The sequence below is a fragment of the Macaca nemestrina genome, chromosome 1 (genome assembly GCF_043159975.1).
Source record: "Macaca nemestrina isolate mMacNem1 chromosome 1, mMacNem.hap1, whole genome shotgun sequence".
In the NCBI taxonomy this organism is placed as follows: domain Eukaryota; kingdom Metazoa; phylum Chordata; class Mammalia; order Primates; family Cercopithecidae; genus Macaca; species Macaca nemestrina.
Window position 1 is genome coordinate 183,861,529 of NC_092125.1, and position 12,578 is coordinate 183,874,106.

Here is a 12,578-nt window from a genome sequence, read left to right on the forward strand (position 1 = left end):
CTAGTGGGAATTCTCTCAAACTATACTCTTGTTATTTTGTGATGTAATACCACCATATTATAAAAAGGAAGATAAATGATGAAAGTTACCCAGGAGAATATGTCCATGATGCTGCTGGGCATGCAAACTTTATCAGCATTTCTTGTAGTAATTTTTTAAATAGAAAAGTTACTGGGGTAATTTTATGTTGTAGGTATTTACATATGTCATTTATTTAACACAAATTTATTGAGTATATTCTGTATTTCAGATATAATGCTAGGCACAGAATGTACATAAGTGAAAAAAAGTATGGTCCCTACCTTTAAAGAACTAATACCTGGTGGCAGAAATGCAATATGAAATTAACAAACACATATATAATTTCATGTTGTGAGAAGTGGTATGAAAGAGGGAATTTAGTAATAAAGATATCAAAGAAACTTTTAGGTTAGTTAAGAGAGTCTTCTGTGATGAGATAAGCTTTAAACCTAAAAGATAGTAGGGATCTGTGAGAAGGCAGGGATGGAGACAGCATAGAGAATGGTCTTGATGTAGGATATGTTTGTTTTAGGAACTGAAAAGAGGTTCATTAGGTGAGTGAGTGGCAAAAGATGAAACTATAAAGATAGACAAGGATTAGATTATGTGGTGTCTCATAGAGCATAGTAAAGGATTTGTGGTTCATTTGATGTGTATTGAGAAACCATTGAAGAGATATAAGCAGGAGACAGAAATGACCTGATTTTGGGGAATATAATACTATATGGAAGGTGGAAATTTTGGTAGAAATTGTAATAGGCTATTAGAATTGAACTACACTAAGGCAGAAAATTTTACAGTAGGTGTTTAACATCTATACGTATATAACATACATATATCCATGTAGACATGGATATACATATATTTAATATTCCATTTTATTTTCTATATTGGCTTCTTAGCTATACCTCTATTTATATTAATATATTAATCTATCCATACATTCATTCATTCATTTATGGCAGTTGCTCTAGGGCTAACAATATGCATGCTTCACTTACGAAAGTCTAGAGCCAATATTGTATCACTTACGTTTCACACTTCTTATATCACACTTTCTACTTCTTATTTCACACTTGATACTTCATACTTCACACTTCTCATTTCATACTTCGAAACTGTAAAAACCTTATAACAGTCTAATTCCATTTTCCTGTCCTGCCCCATCCTTTGGATATTGTTATTATATGTTTTATATTTTGTATATTATAAAGCCCACTACAATGTCAATATTTTAGCTTCTATCAGTCAATTGACTATTAAGACAATTACACATTAAAATATTTTTTAAATATAGTCAATTATCTGCCATTTCTGTTGTTACTCACTCTTTGTTGTAGATACAGGTTTTCACCTGGCTTTCCTTTAGATTTGAGTATCTATCAACCTGGAAAACATCTTACACATTTCTTATTGTGCAGATATGTATCTTTGGCACTGAATCCCCTCTGTTTTTGCTTGTATAAAATTGTCTACATTTCACTCTTGTTTTAAAGGATATTTTTCACTTAATATAGAATTCTGAATTGAAATGATTTTTTTGTTTAATTTTTCTTTTAACACTAATAGCATTATTCAATTGCTCTATAAATTCGATTGATTTTTTTAAAATTCAACTGTTATTTATTATCACTCATCCCCTTTGTAGGCAGTATGTCTGTTTTCCCTGTGCTTTTAAGATTTTTACCTTTATCTTTGGTTTTAAGTACTTCAAGTATGATATGCATAGATTGAAGTTGTTTTTGGTATTTATCTTGCCTTGCTTGGGGTTTGCTGAGCTGCCGCTGCTGCTTCTTTTTTTTTTTCTTTTTTTTTTTTGAGACGGAATCTTACTCTGTCACCCAGGCTGGAATGCAGTCATGCGATCTTGGCTCACTGCAACCTCCACCTCCTGGGTTCAAGTGATTCTTGTGCCTCAGCCTCCTGAGTAGTTGGTACTACAGGCTCGCACCACCACTCCCAGCTAATTTTTGTATTTTTAGTAGTGGGGGAGGGCAGGCTGGTTTTGAACTCTTGACCTTGTGATCCACCTGCCTCAGCCTCCCAAAGTGCTGGGATTACAGGCATGAACCACCATGCCCGGCCTTAAATAGGGAATCCTTTCCCCATTGCTTTTTTTGTCAGGTTTGTCAAAGATCAGATGGTTGTAGATGTGTGGCATTATTTCTCAGGCTTCTCTTCTGTTCCATTGGTCTATATATCTGTATTTGGTATCAGTACCATGCTGTTTTGGTTACTGTAGCCTTGTAGTATAGTTTGAAGTCAGGTAGCATGATGCTTCCAGCTTTATTCTTTTTGCTTAGGGTTGTCTTGGCTGTATGGGGTCCTTTTTTGTTCCTTATGAAATTTAAAGTAGTATTTTCTAGTTCTGTGAAGAAAGTCAATGGTAGCCTGACAAGGAGAGCATTGAATCTGTAAATTACTTTGGGTAGTATGGCCATTTTCACGATATTGATTCTTCCTATCCATGAGTGTGGAATATTTTCCCATTTGTTTGTGTCCTCTCTTATTTCAGTGGTTTGTAGTTCTCCTCGAAGAGGTCCTTCACATCCCTTATAAGTTGTATTGCTAGCTATTTTATTATCTTTGTAGCAATCATGAATGGGAGTTCACTCATGAATTGGCTCTCTATTATTGGTGTATAGGAATGCTTGTAATTTTTGCACATTGATTTTGTATCCTGAGACTTTGCTGAAGTTGCTTATCAGCTTAAGGAGTTTTTGGGCTGAGATGGTGGGATTTTCTAAATATACAATCATATCATCTGCAAACAGAGACAATTTGACTTTCTCTTTTCTCATATGGAATACCCTTCATTTCTTTCCAGCGTCATTCTGATACCATAACTTGGCAGAGATACAACAAGAAAAGAAAATTTCAGGCCAATACCCCTGATGAACATCGATGTGAAAATCCTCAATAAAATACTGACAAATTGAATCTAGCAGCACATTAAAAAGCTTATCCAGCATAATCAAGTCAGCTTCATCCCTGGGATGCAAGGATGGTTCACCATCCTCAAATCAATAAATGTAATCCATCACATAAACAGAACCAATGACAAAAACCACAGAATATCTCAATAGATGCAGAAAAGGCCTTCAATAAAATTCCACAACCCTTCATACTCAAAACTCTCAATAAACTGTGTCCAGAATTGGTGGGTTCTTGGTCTCATTGACTTTAAGAATGAAGCCGCGGACCCTCGTGGTGAGTGTTACAGTTCTTAAAGATGGTATGTCCAGAGTTTGTTCCTTCAGATGTTCAGATATGTCTGGAGCTTCTTCCTTCTGGTGGGTTTGTGGTCTCGCTGTCAGAAGCGAAGCTGCAGACCTTCATGGTGAGTGTTACAATTCTTAAAGGCAGCATGTCTGGAGTTGTTTGTTCCTCCTGGTGGGTTCATGGTCTCGATGGCTTCAGGAGTGAAGCTGCAGACCTTCACAGTGAGTGTTACAGCTCATAAAGGCAGCGTGGACCCAAAGAGTGAGCAGCAGCAAGATTTATTACAAAGAGGAAAGAACAAAGCTTCCACAGTGTGGAAGGGGACCCGAGTGGATTGCCACTGCTGGCTCGCGCAGCCTGTTTTTATTCCCTTATCTGACCCCACCCACATCCTACTGATTGATCTATTTTACAGATAGCTGATTGGTCCATTTTACAGAGAGCTGATTGGTCCATTTTGACAGAGTGCTGATTGGTGCATTTACAATCCTTGAGCTAGACACAGAGTCACAGAGTGCTAGTCCTCCAAGTCTTCACTAGGTTAGCTAGTGACAGAGTACCAATTGGTGTATTCACAAACCGTGATCTAGACACAGAGTGCTGATTGGTGCATTTACAATCCTTGAGCTAGACACAGAGTGCTAGATGGAAAAGTGCTCCAAGTCCCCACTAGGTTAGCTAGATACAGAGTGCTGATTGGTGCACATATGATCCTCTGGCTAGATATAAAAGTTCTCCAAGTCCCCATCCAGTTCAGGAGCCCAGCTGGCTTCACCCAGTGGATCCTGCACCAGGGCTGCAGGCAGAGCTGCCTGCCAGTCCCGAGCCACGCCTGCACTCCTCAGCCCTTGGGCTGTTGATGGGACCCAGCGCCATGGAGCAGGGGCGGCGCCCATAGGGGAGTCTCAGGCTGCCCTGGAGCCCACCACAGGAGGGGAGCTCAGATATGGCAGGCTGCAGGTCCCAAGTGTTGCCCCGGGGGGAGGCAGCTAAGGCCCGGTGAGAATTTGAGTGCAGCCCTGGCAGGCTGGCACTGCTGGGGGACCTGGGGCAACCTCTGCAGCTGCTGGCACAGGTGCTAAGCCCCTCACTGCCCTGGGCCCGCGGCACCAGCTGGCCTCTCCATGTGCAAGACCTGCCCAGCCTGCGCCCGCGCCTGCTGGAACTCACACTGGCCCACGAGCGCAGCCCCAGTTCCCGCCCGTGCCTCTTCCTCCACACCTGCCTGCAGAGGGAGGAGGCTCCGGCCTCAGCCAGCCCAGAGAGGGGCTCCCACAGTGCCATGGTGGGCTGAAGGGCTCCTTGAGCGTGGCAAGAGTGGACACCGAGGCCTCGGAGGCGCTGAGAGTGAGGGCTGCCAACACATTGTCACCTCTCAAAACTAGGTATTAATGGAATGTAACTCAAAATAATAAGAGCTATTTATGACAAACCCACAGCCAATATCATACTGAATGGCAAATGCTGGAAGCATTCCCTTTGAAAACCAGCACAAGACAAGGATGCTGTCTCTCACCACTCTTATTCAGCATAGTATGGGAAATTCTGGCCAGGGCAATCAGGCATTATTTCGTAAAATATTCTTTTTACCACATTGTCTCTTTTTTGTTTGGAACTCTTATTACATGCTTGTTATTTTCCCATGCGTCCATGAAGCTTTGTTAATTTTTCTTCAACTTAATTTCTCTGTGTTATTCAGAGCAGATATTTTCTAATAGTTTCTCTTTATTCTGATGTTTCTAATCTGTTGTTCAGCCCATTTCATGATTTTTTAAATTTCCAGCATTGTAAGTTTTAGGTCTGTAATTTCCATTTGTTTCTTTTTACAGATTCCAGTTTTCTGTATAAGGTTCTCTGTTCATTCTTTTATTCTTTGAATTTTTTTAGTTATTTGAAAATATTTATAATATGCTTTTTGTTTGCAAAAACCCAAATCTGGGCCATCTCAGTGTCCATCTGTATTGGTGGAGTTTTTTTCTTTTCATTTTTCTTTATATATCTAGAAATATTTTATTATAAATTGGACATTGTCAATGGTTTTTTGTAGGAATTCTTTGTTCTATTTTTATCCTCTGTATTTGTTCTAGTGTGCAGTTCAGTTTTTGGCTGATCACCTTGGAATTATATAGACTTAGTTATGTGCTTTGTAAAGGCAGATCTGTGGAATGCCTAAGGTGTTTTCCAAGTCTCTGTAACTTGGGGCTTGTGCAGAAAAGAATTAACTCAGCATGTATGAGTTTCTCAAAGTTTGCATATCCCCAAGAAAAGTCCTTTCTGTGTGACTGGCCTTTGCCTAGCTCCTAGAATGCTCTTTAGAACTTTGCATATTCTCAAGAAGATCCTTTTTGTGTGACCGGCCTTTGCCTGGCTTCTTGAATGTTCTGATAGGAATGTTTTGCATGCTAGATTTTTGGAAACATTGTACTTGCTTGTTTAGATTGTTTATGTAAAAAGTATAGTTTATGGTGAACATCTGCTTTTTTTCTCTGGGGGTTTGGAACTGCAGTGACTGGCACCCCCTTCCCCGCAAAAGAAAACCCCTGAGTTTCTATGTGCAGGAGAGTTGGTAGGCAACAATTCTCATGTGTTGTCACAGTTCATTGTTGGAGGAATTAAGTGTGTCCTGTGTGACTTCACTGGGAAAGTACTTTTAGAAGCTCATGCCTGGTTTCCTCCAGACTTCACCCCGGGTGCTTTTCCCCTTTGCTCACTTTGCTTTGTGTCCTTTCACTGTAATAAACTGTAATTAAGCATAACTTATTCCGAGTCTTCTGAGTCTTTCTAGTGACCTATCAAACCTGAGAGTGATCTTGGAAACTCCTGACACAGTACTCAACCTACAAACTCTGTCTTTCCTCAAGTTTTTGTCTGGGGTTGGTTTTAATCTTTTTGTTTGTTTGTTTGTTTGTTTTTGAGTCAGAGTCTCACTCTGTCGCCCAGGCTGGAGTGCAGTGGCCCGATCTTGGCTCACTGCAAGCTCTGCCTCCCGGGTTCATGCCATTCTCCTGCCTCAGCCTCCCGAGTAGCTGGGACTACAGGCATCTGCCACCATGCCTGGCTAATTTTTTTGTATTTTTAGTGGAGACGGGGTTTCACTGTGTTAACCAGGATGGTCTCGATCTCCTGACCTCATGATCTGCCACCTCGGCCTCCCAAATTGCTGGGATTACAGGCATGAGCCACTGTGCCTGGCCAATCTTTATTAGGGTGCATCTAGATTAGGTTATAGTTTATCATGTGATACATCCACCTTTCTTTTTGCTCAGCTAGTTTCCAAGGGTGTTAGTGAAATGTTTAAAATGTCTCTATATGCAGGCTGGGCTTCATCCCCTGTTTCACTGTTACAGGGACGACTTAGGGAGAGTGTCAGTGGAATCTTGTATAGTATTGAAGGAACTATAGAAACAAAACTACCTTTGAGAAGGCTTTAGGAATAAAGGAGGCATAAAGGAAAATGAGAAAAACCTTGCTGGAAACTAGACGAAAGTGGGCTCTTGTTATGTAGTGATGGAAAATTTAGCAACTCTGCCACTGCAGTAATGTAGCAAGTAGAAAGTGCACTGAGTGAACTGAGTGATGTAGCTAAGGAAATTTCTAAGCAGAATGTTGGAAGCACTGCCTGTTTTTTTCTTCATGCTTATGGTAAAATTTGAGAAAAGGGAGATAAACTAAAGCAAGGACTGTTAAACATAAAGGATCCAGGGCTTTATGGTTTAAAAAATGTCCAGTATTTATAGATGATACATTTTTCTAAAATTTATCATCTTAGGTAAAGATAACAATTCAGGGCACTCTGGAAAAACTTTATCTGGAGATGAAACTGAGGATGTGATTGTAAAATCCTTTGTTGAGACCTCAGAAAGATGAAAGGTGGTGCTTCAGAGTACTAAGTTGAATAAAAATCATCTAAATATTTTAAAGGTATGCTTAACCTTTAAAATAAGTCTTCTCAATGAAACAATGGAAACTTGTAAGAAGCTCAGAGATACTGTTACTTGGCAGAAATTCAAGGTAGAAAAGTGTCCCAGAGACCCATAGAAACTGTGGGATAATAAATATTTCTTACTTTAAGGTGCTAAATTGTGAGATAATTGCATTATGCAGCAATAGATAGCTCATACCCATAAGATAAAATGTTAAGTAGAAAAATGCTCTGACACTATATACATAGTTTGATCTCAACCATGTAAAATATGAGTATTTGTAGAAAAAGATATGAAAAGGTTAGCTTCAGATATTAGTGAAGATTATCTCTGCATCATGAAATTTGGGATATTTATTTTATTTTTTCATGTATTTATTTATATTTTGCTATTCTGGTAATCCAGAAAACATTTCCCTTTGTTTTCTGGAATATTTTGTAAAAGGATCAATGGGATGGATAAAGGTTTAGGTAATGTTTTGCCTTCATATTTGACAATGTCACTGACACTAATGAGAAGACAGTCCTTTTTTCTTCCTGATACCTTTTCCCATATGTAGATGTGTCTAGCCTCAGGAAATATATATATACATATATATATATATTTTTCCTCCTTGGATTTCTCATGTACTCCGAAATTGTGCATATTGATTTTTGGTGATTCTGAGAGGTATGTAATGACAATGCTCATCTTTGTGACACTTTTTTCTAGCCTAGGTTGTTGTTGTTCTTCCCATTGGGAAGATACAGAAAGGGCAAAATTTTGTGAGCAGGTGGCATATGGGATTAAAAGAAAAACCATTGGAAATAGTTCTCAACAGTTGTTAGTTGAAATTCAATTTGGGCCATAGAATTTGCAATAAGATTAAAAATCTCATTGTATATGTTTTCAGAACATCATTGTTATCATTGCCACCCTGAAATAGTGTATTAATACCATAGCAGTGCAGTGTATTAGTGGTATTCAGCAAATTTCTAAGTGTAACAATAGTAATAAGTGCTTTAAAAATATTTCTAAATTAAAATTTTTGTTTTTAATTGTCAATTAGTAATATATATTTTTGGGGTAAAACACTTAGATATATGTATATACATTGTGCAATGATTATGTCAAATGAATTAACATATTCGTCACCTCACATATTTGTTATTTTTTTGTAGTGAGAACATTTTAATATATATTCTTTTTGTAATTTTGAAATATACATTATCATTTCTAATGTCACTTTGCTATGGGAAAGATACTGAAACTTATTTCTCTTTGGTCACATGGAATCTTTATACTCTTTGGTCAGGTTCTGTCTCTCACCTTCCTGCTCATCCCCAGCTACTGGTAACCGCCATTCTACTATCTACTTCTCTAAATTCTACTCTTCTAGATTCAACTATAAAAATTAAAAAATATAAATGCTTTGGTTGATTAAGTTGCCACTATGCTTTCAGCTGAATACTTTGCAGATATTTTTCAAAACATATAAATTACTCTGCATGTTAGGTTTAATTATCTTTGTTTTATGAGTAAGTAAACTGAGATTATAATGCTATTGTTTGCTTGGCAGGGCAAGGATTTGTGGTTATCATCCTATTGGGTGTGAAGAAGTATCTCATTGTGGTTTTGATTTGCATTTCATTAATCACTAATTGTGTTGAATATCTTTTAATGTATTTGTTTTCCATTTGTGTATTTTTTATTATACTTTAAGTTCTAGGGTACATGTGCACAATGTGCAGGTTTGTTACATATGTATACATGTGCCATGTTGGTGTGCTGTACCCATTAACTCATCATTTACATTAGGTATATCTCCTAATGCTATCCCTCCCCTGTGCCACCACCCCACAATAGGCCCCAGTGTGTGATGTTCCCCTTCCTGTGTCCAAGTGTTCTCATTGTTCAATTCCCACCTATGAGTGAGAACATGCAGTGTTTGGTTTTCTGTTCTTGCGATAGTTTGCTGAGAATGATGGTTTCCAGCTGCATCCATGTCCCTACAATGGACACGAACTCATCCTTTTTTATGGCTGCATAGTATTCCATGGTGTACATGTGCCACATTTTCTTAATCCAGTCTGTCACTGATGGACATTTGGGTTGATTCCAAGTCTTTGCTATTGTGAATAGTGCCACAATAAACATACGTATGCATGTGTCTTTATAGCACTATGATTTATAGTCCTTTGGGTATATACCCAGTAATGGGATGGCTGGGGAAAATGGTATTTCTAGTTCTAGATCCTTGAGGAATCGCCACACTGTCTTCCACAATGGTTGAGCTAGTTTACAGTCCTGCCAACAGTGTAAAAGTGTTCCTATTTCTCCATATCCTCTCCAGCACCTGTGTTTCCTGACTTTTTAATGATTGCCATTCTAACTGGTGTGAGATGGTATCTCATTGTGGTTTTGATTTGCATTTCTCTGATGGCGAGTGATGATGAGCATTTTTTCATGTGTCTGTTGGCTGCATAAATGTCTTCTTAACTCTTACAGTTAATAATAAAAAGATAAATAAAATAAAAAAGATAAATGACCCACTAAAAAATAAAAAATATATTCACCATTTGTATGTATTTTTTATTTTTAGTGGGTCATTTATCTTTTTATTATTAACTGTAAGAGTTCTTTATATATGCTGGATGTAAGTCTTTAAAGTTATTTTCCTATTCTGTGGGTTGTGTTTTCATTTTCTTCATGGTATCACTTGTTGCACAAAATTTGGATGAAGTCAAATTTATCTTTTTTTAATTTTGTTAATAGTGCTATTGGTGTGACATTGAAAAATTATTTCCTAATCTGAGATCATGAAAACTTGCACCTATGTTTTCTTATAAGAGTCTTATAGTTTTAGCTCTTACATTTAGATGTTTGATCTAGTTTTGAGTTCATTTTAGTGTGTGGTTTGAGAAACGGGTCTAACTCCATCATTTGTGGTTTGAGGAAGGGTCCCACTCCATAATTTTGTGAGTAGAAATCCAATTTTTCAGTATAGTTCATTGAAAAGACTTGTTTTCTCTATTGAATGGTCTTGGCACCTGTGCCAAAAATCAATTAACCATAAATGTAAGGATTTATTTCTGGATTCTCACTTTTATTCCATTGATACATGTCTATTCTTATGTCAGTACCATATTGTATTGATAACTGTAGCTTTGAAACAGGTTTTGAAATTGGGAAGCGTGCAACATCCAACTTTGTTCTTCTTTTGCAAAGTTGTTCTGACTATTCTGAGTCCCTTGCATTTCTGTATAAATTTTAGAACAAAATTGCCAATTTCTGCAGGAATAGCAGCTGTAATCATGTTTGGGATTGATCAATCTCAGGAGTACTGCCATCTTAATATTAAAACTTTTGATCTGTGAACATGAGATATCATTACATTTATTTACATTTTCTTTGGTTACTTTTCACAATATTTTGTTGTTTTCAGTGTACAAACTTTACAATTATTTTGTTAAATTTATTCCTAAGTATTTGTGATGCTCTTGGAAATGTAATTATTTTCTTATTTTCAATTTTAAATTATTCATTCTAGTGTATAGAAATACAATAAATTTTTTTGGTATATTGATATATTCTACAACTTTGCTAAATCCATTTTTTTTTTTTTTTGCTCAAATACTTTTTTATTGGAGTCTTTAGGATTTTCTTTTTTTTTTTTTAAATTATACTTTAAGTTCTAGGGTACATGTGCACAACATGCAGGTTTGTTACATATGTATACTTGTGCCATGTTGGTGTGCTGCACCCATCAACTCGTCAGCACCCATCAACTCATCATTTACATCAGGTATAACTCCCAATGCCATCCCTCCCCGCTCTCCCCTCCCCATAATAGGCCCCGGTGTGTGATGTTCCCCTTCCAGAGTCCAAGTGATCTCATTGTTCAATTCCCACCTGTGAGTGAGAACATGCGGTGTTTGGTTTTCTGTTCTTGCGATAGGTTGCTGAGAATGATGGTTTCCAGCTGCATCCATGTCCCTACAAAGGACACAAACTCATCCTTTTTTATGGCTGCATAGTATTCCATGGTGTATATGTGCCACATTTTCTGAATCCAGTCTGTCATTGATGGACATTTGGGTTGACTCCAAGTCTTTGCTATTGTGAATAGTGCCGCAATAAAGATATGTGTGCATGTGTCTTTATAGCAGCATGATTTATAATCCTTTGGATATATACCCAGTAATGGGATGGCTGGATCATATGGTATTTCTAGTTCTAGATCCTTGAGGAATCGCCATACTGTTTTCCACAATGGTTGAACCAGTTTACAATCCCACCAACAGTGTAAAAGTGTTCCTATTTCTCCACATCCTCTCCAGCACCTGTTGTTTCCTGATTTTTTAATGATTGCCATTCTAACTGGTGTGAGATGGTATCTCATTGTGGTTTTGATTTGCATTTCTCTGATGGCCAGTGATGACAAGCATTTTTTCATGTGCCTTTGACTGTATGCATGTCTTCTTTTGAGAAATGTCTGTTCATATCCTTTGCCCATTTTTTGATGGGGTTGTTTGTTTTTTTCTTGTAAGTTTGTTTGAGTTCTTTGTAGGTTCTGGAAATTAGCCTTTTGTCAGATGAGTAGATTGCGAAAATTTTCTCCCATTCTGTAGGTTGCCTGTTCACTCTGATGGTAGTTTCTTTTGCTGTGCAGAAGCTCTTTAGTTTAATTAGATCCCATATGTCAATTTAAGCTTTTGTTGCCATTGCTTTTAGTGTTTTAGACATGAAGTCCTTACCCATGCCTATGTCCTGAATGGTATTCCCTAGGTTTTCTTCTAGGGTTTTTATGGTTTTAGATCTAACATTTAAGTCTCTAATCCATCTTGAATTAATTTTCGTATAAGGAGTAAGGAAAGGATCCAGTTTCAGCTTTCTACTTATGGCTAGCCAATTTTCCCAGCACCATTTATTAAATAGGGAATCCTTTCCCCATTTCTTGTTTTTGTCAGGTTTGTCAAAGATCAGATGGCTGTAGATGTGTGGTATTATTTCTGAGGACTCTGTTCTGTTCCATTGGTCTTTATCTCTGTTTTGGTACCAGTACCATGCTGTTTTGGTTACTGTAGCCTTGTAGTATAGTTTGAAGTCAGGTAGCGTGATGCCTCCAGCTTTGATCTTTTGGCTTAGAATTGTCCTGGCAATGTGGGCTCTTTTTTGGTTCCATATGAACTTTAAAGCAGTTTTTTCCAATTCTGTGAAGAAAGTCATCGGTAGCTTGATGGGAATGGCATTGAATCTATAAATTACCTTTGGCAGTATGGCCATTTTCATGATATGGATTCTTCCCATCCATGAGCACGGTATGTTCTTCCATTTGTTTGTGTCCTGTTTTATTTCACTGAGCAGTGGTTTGTAGTTCTCCTTGAAGAGGTCCTTTACATCCCTTTTAAGTTGGATTCCTAGGTATTTTAT

General features: G+C 37.7%; 1 protein-coding gene and 1 pseudogene across 18 annotated transcripts in view; one reads left to right on the forward strand and one right to left on the reverse strand.

Annotated features, from left to right (window-relative positions):
- The window catches only part of LOC105495012 (BEN domain-containing protein 5), a 1,475,945-nt gene that overhangs the window by 212,459 nt on the left and 1,250,908 nt on the right, over positions 1–12,578 (forward strand). The window lies entirely within an intron of this gene.
- Positions 1–12,578, reverse strand: part of LOC139357128 (zinc finger protein 135-like) — a 52,996-nt pseudogene that overhangs the window by 33,581 nt on the left and 6,837 nt on the right.